Source organism: Apium graveolens, chromosome 7, assembly GCF_009905375.1.
Source record: "Apium graveolens cultivar Ventura chromosome 7, ASM990537v1, whole genome shotgun sequence".
In the NCBI taxonomy this organism is placed as follows: domain Eukaryota; kingdom Viridiplantae; phylum Streptophyta; class Magnoliopsida; order Apiales; family Apiaceae; genus Apium; species Apium graveolens.
The window spans coordinates 3549762-3559057 of NC_133653.1; positions in this window are offsets into that span (position 1 = coordinate 3549762).

Genomic DNA, 9296 nt, shown 5'->3' on the forward strand with positions numbered 1-9296 from the left:
AATTTATAGAAATGGGGAGGGAAGTTGAAAATTTCCAGGTGGTTTGTTTTTCGACTTGGCACCTGAGATTTTTTTTTTTGAAAAAATAATCTGTTACAATAACAAAAATAATCTCACATTTTCGATTTACAGTATTTCACTTCGGTGTACAGTATTTCACTTAGAGAAAAATCCCTCATTCTTTAGCTCTATAAAAATATAAAACATATTTCTTAAGTGAAACATCTGCTACTACTTGGTTTATAAATCACAAGTTACAATACTTGCAAGACAACACATGACACAGTCTTCGAGTTCCAAAAAGATTGCTTCATTCTATTTCCCGTGAAACTTGACAAATGAGGCTATATTGTATCTTGATATATTACTTTGAATATCCCTTCAATTTGTCATTCATGAAAATAAAATGTTTCTTTTTCTTTAGAATCCAAGATCACATGCAAAGTTTGTCTTGACTTCCATTTTCTTTACTGAGATTCCCATCAGCCCATGTGCTTTGTCAGACTCGAGACTTGACCAATGTCTAGGCGCTGTCATACTTAGTCATTGACAGTCACTTTATTAGCCGTTGGTGGGTTGATATTGCTAGCCATTGATGTTGTATCTTCATTTAGCAGTTGGCAGTGCATGAAATCGAGTATTTACAATTAGCCACCCTATTCAAGATTATCCATTGAGTCCAAATGAATTCTGAATGAATAATAACATTGCTATCTAAAACAAAGAATCTCATAAGAAAGTGTTGCACAATCCTCATCAGTTGATAGGCAACTCCTTCAACGGCTAACCCTTAAGATGACTAGCCTTTGAAGGCTACACTTTGTCTTAACATAATTATGTAATGTGATTTGTTTATCATCATGATTTAGACTTGATTCCTAACAATCTTCCCCAATTTATGACTAATAGAATAATAGCCATAAATTAAAATTTTGATGATAACATAACACATTCTGACTTATATATATTAAAAGTGCATAATTATGTTATGTTAAGTTACTAATACATGGAGTATACAAGAAAATAGTTTTTAGGAAAAGATGTTACTCTAAAAGTAGCTCCTTTAGTCTTTTTAGAAAACATCTCTTCATCCTTCATCTTGACAGTTAGATTCTTCAAGAGAAATATTGGATCTTCATTAATTCTCTGAAGTAATAGACTTCAGGAAGTGAAATTAAGTTTTCCAACTTTTGTTAAGCCTAAGCATGTCTTCTTGTCAAGAGCGAGTATCCTTTTTTCAAGATGTGATATTCTTGATTCCTTTTTATGGTCAAACACTGGCCTAACAGACAATTTTGAGGTGGAATACAATTTTCTAACTCCATGGATCTTGTTTAGATGAAATTTGTTTAGGAGAATGTTCATTACTGTTAGCTGGACACATGATTGAGTCATTGTCCTCGGCCTTCTTCATTGGATTATGAGATTTTTATCTTTGAAGATTGGTTTGTCTGGAACTTTCTTATTATTGATGGCCTTCAAGCCCTTTTTAGAAAAGAGAATTGTAACATATATTTCTTGGGATTGACAGGCTCTTTATTAGACATAACTGGATCCTCATTAAATGCAGTAGTTACTATGATTGATTCATTCAGATTTAACCGAATTATAAGTAACAATTGAATTTCCTTTGTTCCTTGAAACTGTTCTTATCATTTTTCCCTTGGGCTTGTTGAGTTCTTGTCAGCTTTCAGTTATAACTCTAGTTCCGTGGCCAGTTTCATCTAAGTGGTTGACGACTGAATTGTCAACAACTCATTGTGTGTACAAGTCTTCAACTTTAGCTAGTTCATAACTTTCAAGTATTGGAAAGACTTTGGTCTTTACTCCCCCTTTTTGTTAGCATCAAGGGTTTGAATTTGTATCAAGAATTTTGTGTTCTCTTGATGATCTTAGAAGATACCCTTCTCCTTAGAGTCCGAATTGTTTGCAGCTAGAGTGTGATAGATTGTCATCGGATTTGTAGCATACTCTCTAATGTCATCACCAAGAATATATATATTACTTCCAGTTGTACACACACACACATATATATATATATATTTAGGGTAGCACTCCATGTAGTACCAATCGTGGAGAACCATTATTTAAAAAATATAAAATATATAATTTATTTTATTTTTCATCATATATAGTTAAAAATTTTAATTATCAAGTTAAGAATCGAAGTTACACAATTTGTATTTAAAAAATCATTGAAAAAGTTTAAATTGGTTCTATAGCAGAATCACATTAAAATCACACTTAGTAAAAATTATTTCACTGTAGAATCAAATTTAAAATCAAGCAATTTTATCAAATTTTAATAGTTAAATTTTTTATTATATTTATATTCTAGATTAGCATCGAATTTTATATTTTTTAAAATAAAAATTTACAATTTATGATGAGATTCTATGATAAAAACAATGGTTCTCCACGGTTCTCCATATAAGATGGTTCTCCACGGAGTAAAGGCCTATATATATATATATATATTTATATATTAATTAAAGAAAAAGGCCCCAGATATCATTATTTGGGGGAGAATGACCCTGAATGTCACTTTAGTAATATATGACCATAAATGTCACACCAAAATGGAGTATCGTTTGCCGTTTATAAACAAAAGTAAAAAACGAAAGTGCGTGTTAGGTTTTCAAATTTTTAACTTTTGAAAAAGTGAAAATGCAACCTCATAACATGTTTCTATCATCCTAAACTTGGTTTCAACTTCCGTTTTTCTTTTTTAACATTAAAAAATGGACCTTAATTTAATAATTTTTAACATTTCAGGTTTCCTCACCAATCCCCTTTTGGATTTTAGAAATATTAAAAAAATAAATCAATAAAATATATACCGATTTAGGTTTTAGGTCCTAAACCTTAGAGTCTAAACCCTAATTTATTCTAGAATTTAGGGCATGTAATTATTAATTATTTTTAATATTTTAGGTTTCACCAATTCTCAATTTGTGTTTTAAAAATATTAATATATATATATATAATAATAAAATGCGAACAAAAAAAAATAAGGTTTTGAACTTGAAAACATCAGGTTATCTAACATTTCGAGTAAAAAAAGAAAAAAAAACGGAAGTTCAAAAAATGTTACCTATCAAAACACTACTTCCGCTGCCGTTTTGTCTCAATTGAAAAGTAAAAACCCCCAGAGAAAACAGAGCGCGCATTTCCGTTTTACACATATTTTCTAAACGCTGTCACAGATTCCGTTTTGAAATGATATTTGATGCCATTTTTCTCCAAAATGACATTAATGGTCATTTTCAACCAAATAATGACATTTGGGTCCAACACCCTCAATTAGATTAGTCATTCGTTCATGTATGTGATTATGAGTTTGGATATTTGTACTTCATATATGCAATTCCGGTTATACATGATTTGAAGTTGTTTTAAAAATATGGGTTATACGAATTTTGTGGATTAAATATCAGCTTTACAATTTATATGTATTATGGTTCGGAAAATAGTGTCACGGGGAATTTATCCTGTACCTCCTTGTGGGGGTCTAATCAAAACCTTGTGATAAGCCATAAATCGAGATCACAAAGATCGAGAAACTTGGAAAATTTATATGTATCATGGTTCGGAAAATAGTGTCACGGGGAATTTATCCCATTTCATTCCCTTTTTGCATAAGAAGAACCAAAAAATGTTTATATATGTCATTTTGACATCCAAAAAACTGTTTGCATAATTGGTGTATGTAATTAATGACGACGATACACACCTGCGCGCACACACACACTTACATACACCCACACACACACACACACATATATATTAAAAATGACATGAAAATCTATTTTTAAGTACATGACTGATTAGATCTCAAAGAAATCGGGCACTGAAGTTTCTCATAAAATATTGACTTATATGTAGAGTAAAGTTTTGATAGTTGAATTGAATATTTATATTAATGGAATGTTAGATAAATGATACTTACTATTATTTATTTAATATAAATAAAAATGGGGACCTTTAAAATGAAATTAGAAATTGTGATAATATTATCAAACTAGAAATTATACATAAGTCAAATTATTTAAATAAATATTAATTGAACTTGTCTTTCTTCTTTGCATTGATCAATTATCACATGTAAACAAATACATTATATATTGGTTCAGACTTGTCTAGGATGCTATACGGTCTTGCAAAAACAATCAAATGATCCGGCGTGAGATCCTGAAGTAACTGTTGTACAACGTCCACGCTTAAATGCAGGCGATGCGGTTACACAATACGTGTTACATCCGCAATACATGTTACCTTTCAGAACTTTGCGTAACCAGAGCATGCTCCAAAATCCAAGTAAGGAGGTAATTGAGCAGTTACGAATCCTGTACAACATCAATATAAATTAATTTATGAATTCATCAAATACTAATTTAGATACACGAAAAATATGTGTAAATAAAATCTAAAAAAGGAGAAAATATATGTAATTTATAGTCCACTATTTTGTTGATTATGATACAGCTAGCAATATTTTTGTTGTAATGGTTATACTCAATTTTTTATTTATGTAAATTCATAGTCATGTTATACAAAAATAAGGAGATTAAAAAGTGAGAATACCTTTGTCAACAGTTAGGGCAATACGGAAAAAATTTACTATTAGAGCATTTGAAAATAGAGAGATGTTCTGTCTTCCCATTGTATATTTGACTTGCTCTTGTGTAGTTATAGAGTCGGAAGATGCAGAAGAACGATATAATATAAATTATTTCATATGAGTAACATCATATAATTTATATTTATAGTAGAAAACTAGCAAGATATTTTACTCATATGCAATAATAAAATCTGAAATATTTAATATAATATTCATTAAGTAAAATATTTTACTAGTTTTCTACTATAAATATAAATGATATGCTTAATCATATGCAATAATTTATATTCTATCATTCTGCTAGTTATGCAATGCACACAGAGGCTGGGAGGGGTGAATGTGTGACTCTTGATTTTTCTTACTTAAAATTAAGTTATGCATTTTCTTACTCTTGAACTTAGCAGTTAAGATAAATTGTAATTATAATCAATTTACTGTAAAAGACACAGAAAACAATTATCAAAACTTACTTGATCTTTATATTTAAAACCAAATATGTTGTGTTACAAATCTGTGATTTTAAATGTTTAAGAACTCAGATACTTCTTGAGAGAATACAAGAAATCCTAGATCTGTTTTGTTACATCTGAACTAAGGACTCATGACATGTTTTATACACCAACATGCACAGTTTACAGAGATTGCACTAAAATAGACTAACATATTTTATAAAGTTCTTTTGTCTATTTTTATTTGAAGTGCTACAAACCTGCATACAATTTTCTAGGTCAGTGACCCTCTTTTATCCAGTTCATCTTGGCCCTTGATCTTGCATTTTTCAAACCGCGTTTGTACACTCGTCACCACTACAACGCCATCTTCATCACTATCACACACCACAATCAGAATCACCAATATTTAAAACATCACCAATATAGAAGCATTAAGTTGTACCCATACCGTATAACATCATCAAAAATGGAATAGAAATTTGAGAAAAATCAAATAAAAGTATAAATTTAAATTTGAATTCGGTTGATCGGAGTTTATTGGATAAAAATCAAACCGGAGTTGTAGATCTGAAAGCGGGGCATGTGAAATGGTGGGAGTAAGGGTATAGTATTCAAGCCCACAATCGAATGCATACCGGGCCCAACAATCCACCACAGGCCAGTCCGAAAAATCTAGCGATTTTGGTACATATTAGTTGTTGACTTGTATCTATAAAGGCCTCAAATACTCATATTCTTATCGATGTGGGATGTTACAAACAACCCCTCCTATAACATCGACGTCCTCGTCGATATCACAAACATACATACGGAACCCGGGATGTGCCTCTACACTTCCGACATGGCAGAGCTCTGATACCAATTATAATATCCAAGCCCATGACAAATGCATAACGAACCCAACAACCCACCACATGTCAGTCCAAAAAAGCTAGCAATTTTGGTACACATTAGTTGTTGACTTGTATCTATAAATGCCTCAAATACTCATATTCTTATCGAAATGGGATATTATAAAGGCGGTTGCGAGAGAGATGAAAATATAGAAGTGTGGATCAGGGAAAAGAGGAGAGGCTTGTCGGCATCAATTAGATCGGGATAAAAAGGTGGAGATTGAGAGCGCAGATCTGGGGGGGTAGAAGTTGACGACAACCAGAGTAGTGACGGACGGAGGAACGGCGTGCGTGGTGGCGATGGGTGGTGGTGGTGGTGGGTGTTGACGATGGGTAGCGGTGGTGGGTGTGTGTGGTGGGTAGAGATGAGATGTAGGCGGATGAAAGAGATGAATCGTAAAATAAAAATTAAAAATGTGTGCTTGTGGTTTAATTTAGGGTTAAATTGTGCGGCTGAGATTAGATCTCAGTTCTCACAATAAAGAGGGTTCTCATTTGAGCAATTTCCCCACGATTCTTGCTCTAATGAGAACCTCTACTATAGTGAGATATGAGATCTAATCTCCATCACCCAAATTTACTCTCCTTTTAATCTACACCGCTCATTTTAAATCTCATTATAATATATAACCATCACCTCCATCATCTGCTTTCTACCCCAACCACCCACCACAACCTACAACCACCGACGATCATAATTTCTGGCAACCACCACCACCTCCGACGACCACCAGAAAATTACCACCGTCAAATATAAAATCACCACCATTTAAGTAAGAAACCACCACAACAAAACTAAAAGATTACCATATTTGACCACTGGAAAACAGAAAATCACCACCGGAAACAACAAATCACCATAACCATCACGTGACCATCATTACCATATGCCAGTAATAATTATTATCACGAAAATCGGAGACAAAATCATCGATAATCACCGGAATTGTAAAAAATAAAATCAAAATCATTAAGAACTATAATTCAACTCATTAATTCCAGGCAACTAAGGATCACCACTGTCTTTAAAAAAAATCAGAAAATCTAAAGACAAGTCATTATCAAAAGAACTATAGTGTTCTGTTTGAAATTACAATACAAAATATTAAAATCGAAGCCACGAGCGCAAAATATAAATTTAGATGACAAAAAACGCGAGATACATGATTAAATACCAAATCCAATCAACATAAACTCTTTCGAGTTAACTCAGTTACAACTCGGGCTACTAAAATTCGTGAGTTGACTCGGCAAAAAATACCCGAGTTGGGTTCAATTTGATAGTATTTTTCATTGGGTTATAGAACATAGTTGGTGACGATGGTAGCGATGGTTAGATGGATTTGGGTTGTGGTTTTGACGGCAACGAAGGTGAAAGGATGATGGGTTTGGTTTGATGGAAAAAAGGAGCGAGAGGATGAATGAGAGAGAAATGAGCAGGTGAGGTAAAAGAATTGTGTGCCACAGATTAAAAAATATTTTATGAAATGAAGGCCCGAGATTAGATCTCAGTTTAATAATAATATAGGGTTTTCGTTTGATCAACTCCATATACATATCTATACTATTATATTAAAGATGAAACAATGATGTTATGGATAAAAAACTAGGGTATATTAATTGTTGTATTTACTACTAGGGTTCGTGAGCTTTGAGGCTCGATTTGACTGCTCTCGTGTCTCGTGACTCGATCTACCTTAACACGTACCTTGCTGATTGCCAAGGATCAAGTCAAAAACGTAATTCTATTTGGTGGGGGTGAGACCCTTTATATATGTGTGGAATACCTTGAATTAGATTAGGTTTAGGAGACTTGGTAGGCAAGTCTCAGAATTATAATGGACTTTGAAGTCTTAGGAAGTAGGAACTTGATTCCTTATCCTACGAGACCTCTTGGAGGCTGATCCACAAGGTTTTATACCTTTATTAGGACTTTCCTCAATAGCTGATTTTTCCCATATTTATTAATTATGAAAATAATAAATATTCAGGGTCATCGGGCCTTCTTTGTTCCATCGGGCCTAATTAATGTGTTAACCTTCTTGGGCCTGATCAATGTTTTAATCTTCTTGGTCTGAAAGTCATACATATGGCCTTCTTTAATGGGCCTTATACATAATCCAAATCAAATATAATTAATGCAACATTTATGACATAATCAAGGTTCATTTTATCCCTATCATTTTCCCCCAACTTCTGGGAAATCATTTTAGATTTCGCTGAAGTTAAGCTCATTTGATCCCTTACAGTGTATCGTTTTTAACGTAAAGTGTGGAGGGGCCTACACATTCACAACGATCTTTGCTTTTTCAAGGCTTCAGGATATTTATTGGGGCTTCACTATTATTTTCCTTACCTTATTCCTATTTTTAGAAATTTTCTAGCACTTTTGAGATTTTTTCCCTTATTTTCTGGGATTTTTCCTTAATTTTCAGGAATTTTCCTTGATTTTCTAGGATTTTTTCCTATTTTCAGGAATATTCCTTAATTTTTAGAAAATAATCATAAATTTTCTGATATTTTCTTGAATTTTTCGAGAAATTATCTCAAAAAATATTATTTTTCTGAATTTCCTGAATTTTTCTCTTTTATTCTTCCCCTTTCTTTTTACATATTTTCGACCAGGAATTAGAACCTTTTGCACGTAAAATTTTACATTACCTGTTTTTTAAAAAGCTACATAACTTTGGATGCAGTATTGTTTTTATAACTTATATGTGCTCAAATTAATTATTTTTAAGGTTATCTCTTTCATCTCATTAAACCAAGGGGTCCAGATGTCACACATTCACACACTTATGAACTACATAGATATTCTGTGACATACTGATATAGAATTAATCTTATTGTCACTGTTATCTGGAATTGGTTTAATATCTTTGAGGGAAAAGGTTGATTTTTTTATAACTATTGAAGGATCTTGCTAGAGATAAACTTCTGTCGGAGTCTGCACGAGAACATGCTATTGCTGTGGATGCAATTCGGGAAGCACAGGCTAGGGCTAACTCTTTGACTGCTGCAGCGGTTGGTGGTTCTCTTGGTGCTGGTCTTGGCATTGTTATGGCAATTGCTATGGGAGCTGCATCTGCCTTGAGAAAACCATGAGCTCTTAAGTTATGGAGAATTGCTCTTTAAATAGTTTGAGTAAGCTAGTCATATGAAGTTACTGCTGAAAATGTATGTGGTTATACTTGTAACCACTTATATTATAATTTATGTGTAGTGTATATATAAGTTATAAGTTGTAACCTTCCATTTGTTCATTTAATTCTTGTAGATTTCTGGAGGACAGAGTATTATGTGCTCCACCCCTTTGTTTTTTCTTTCTAT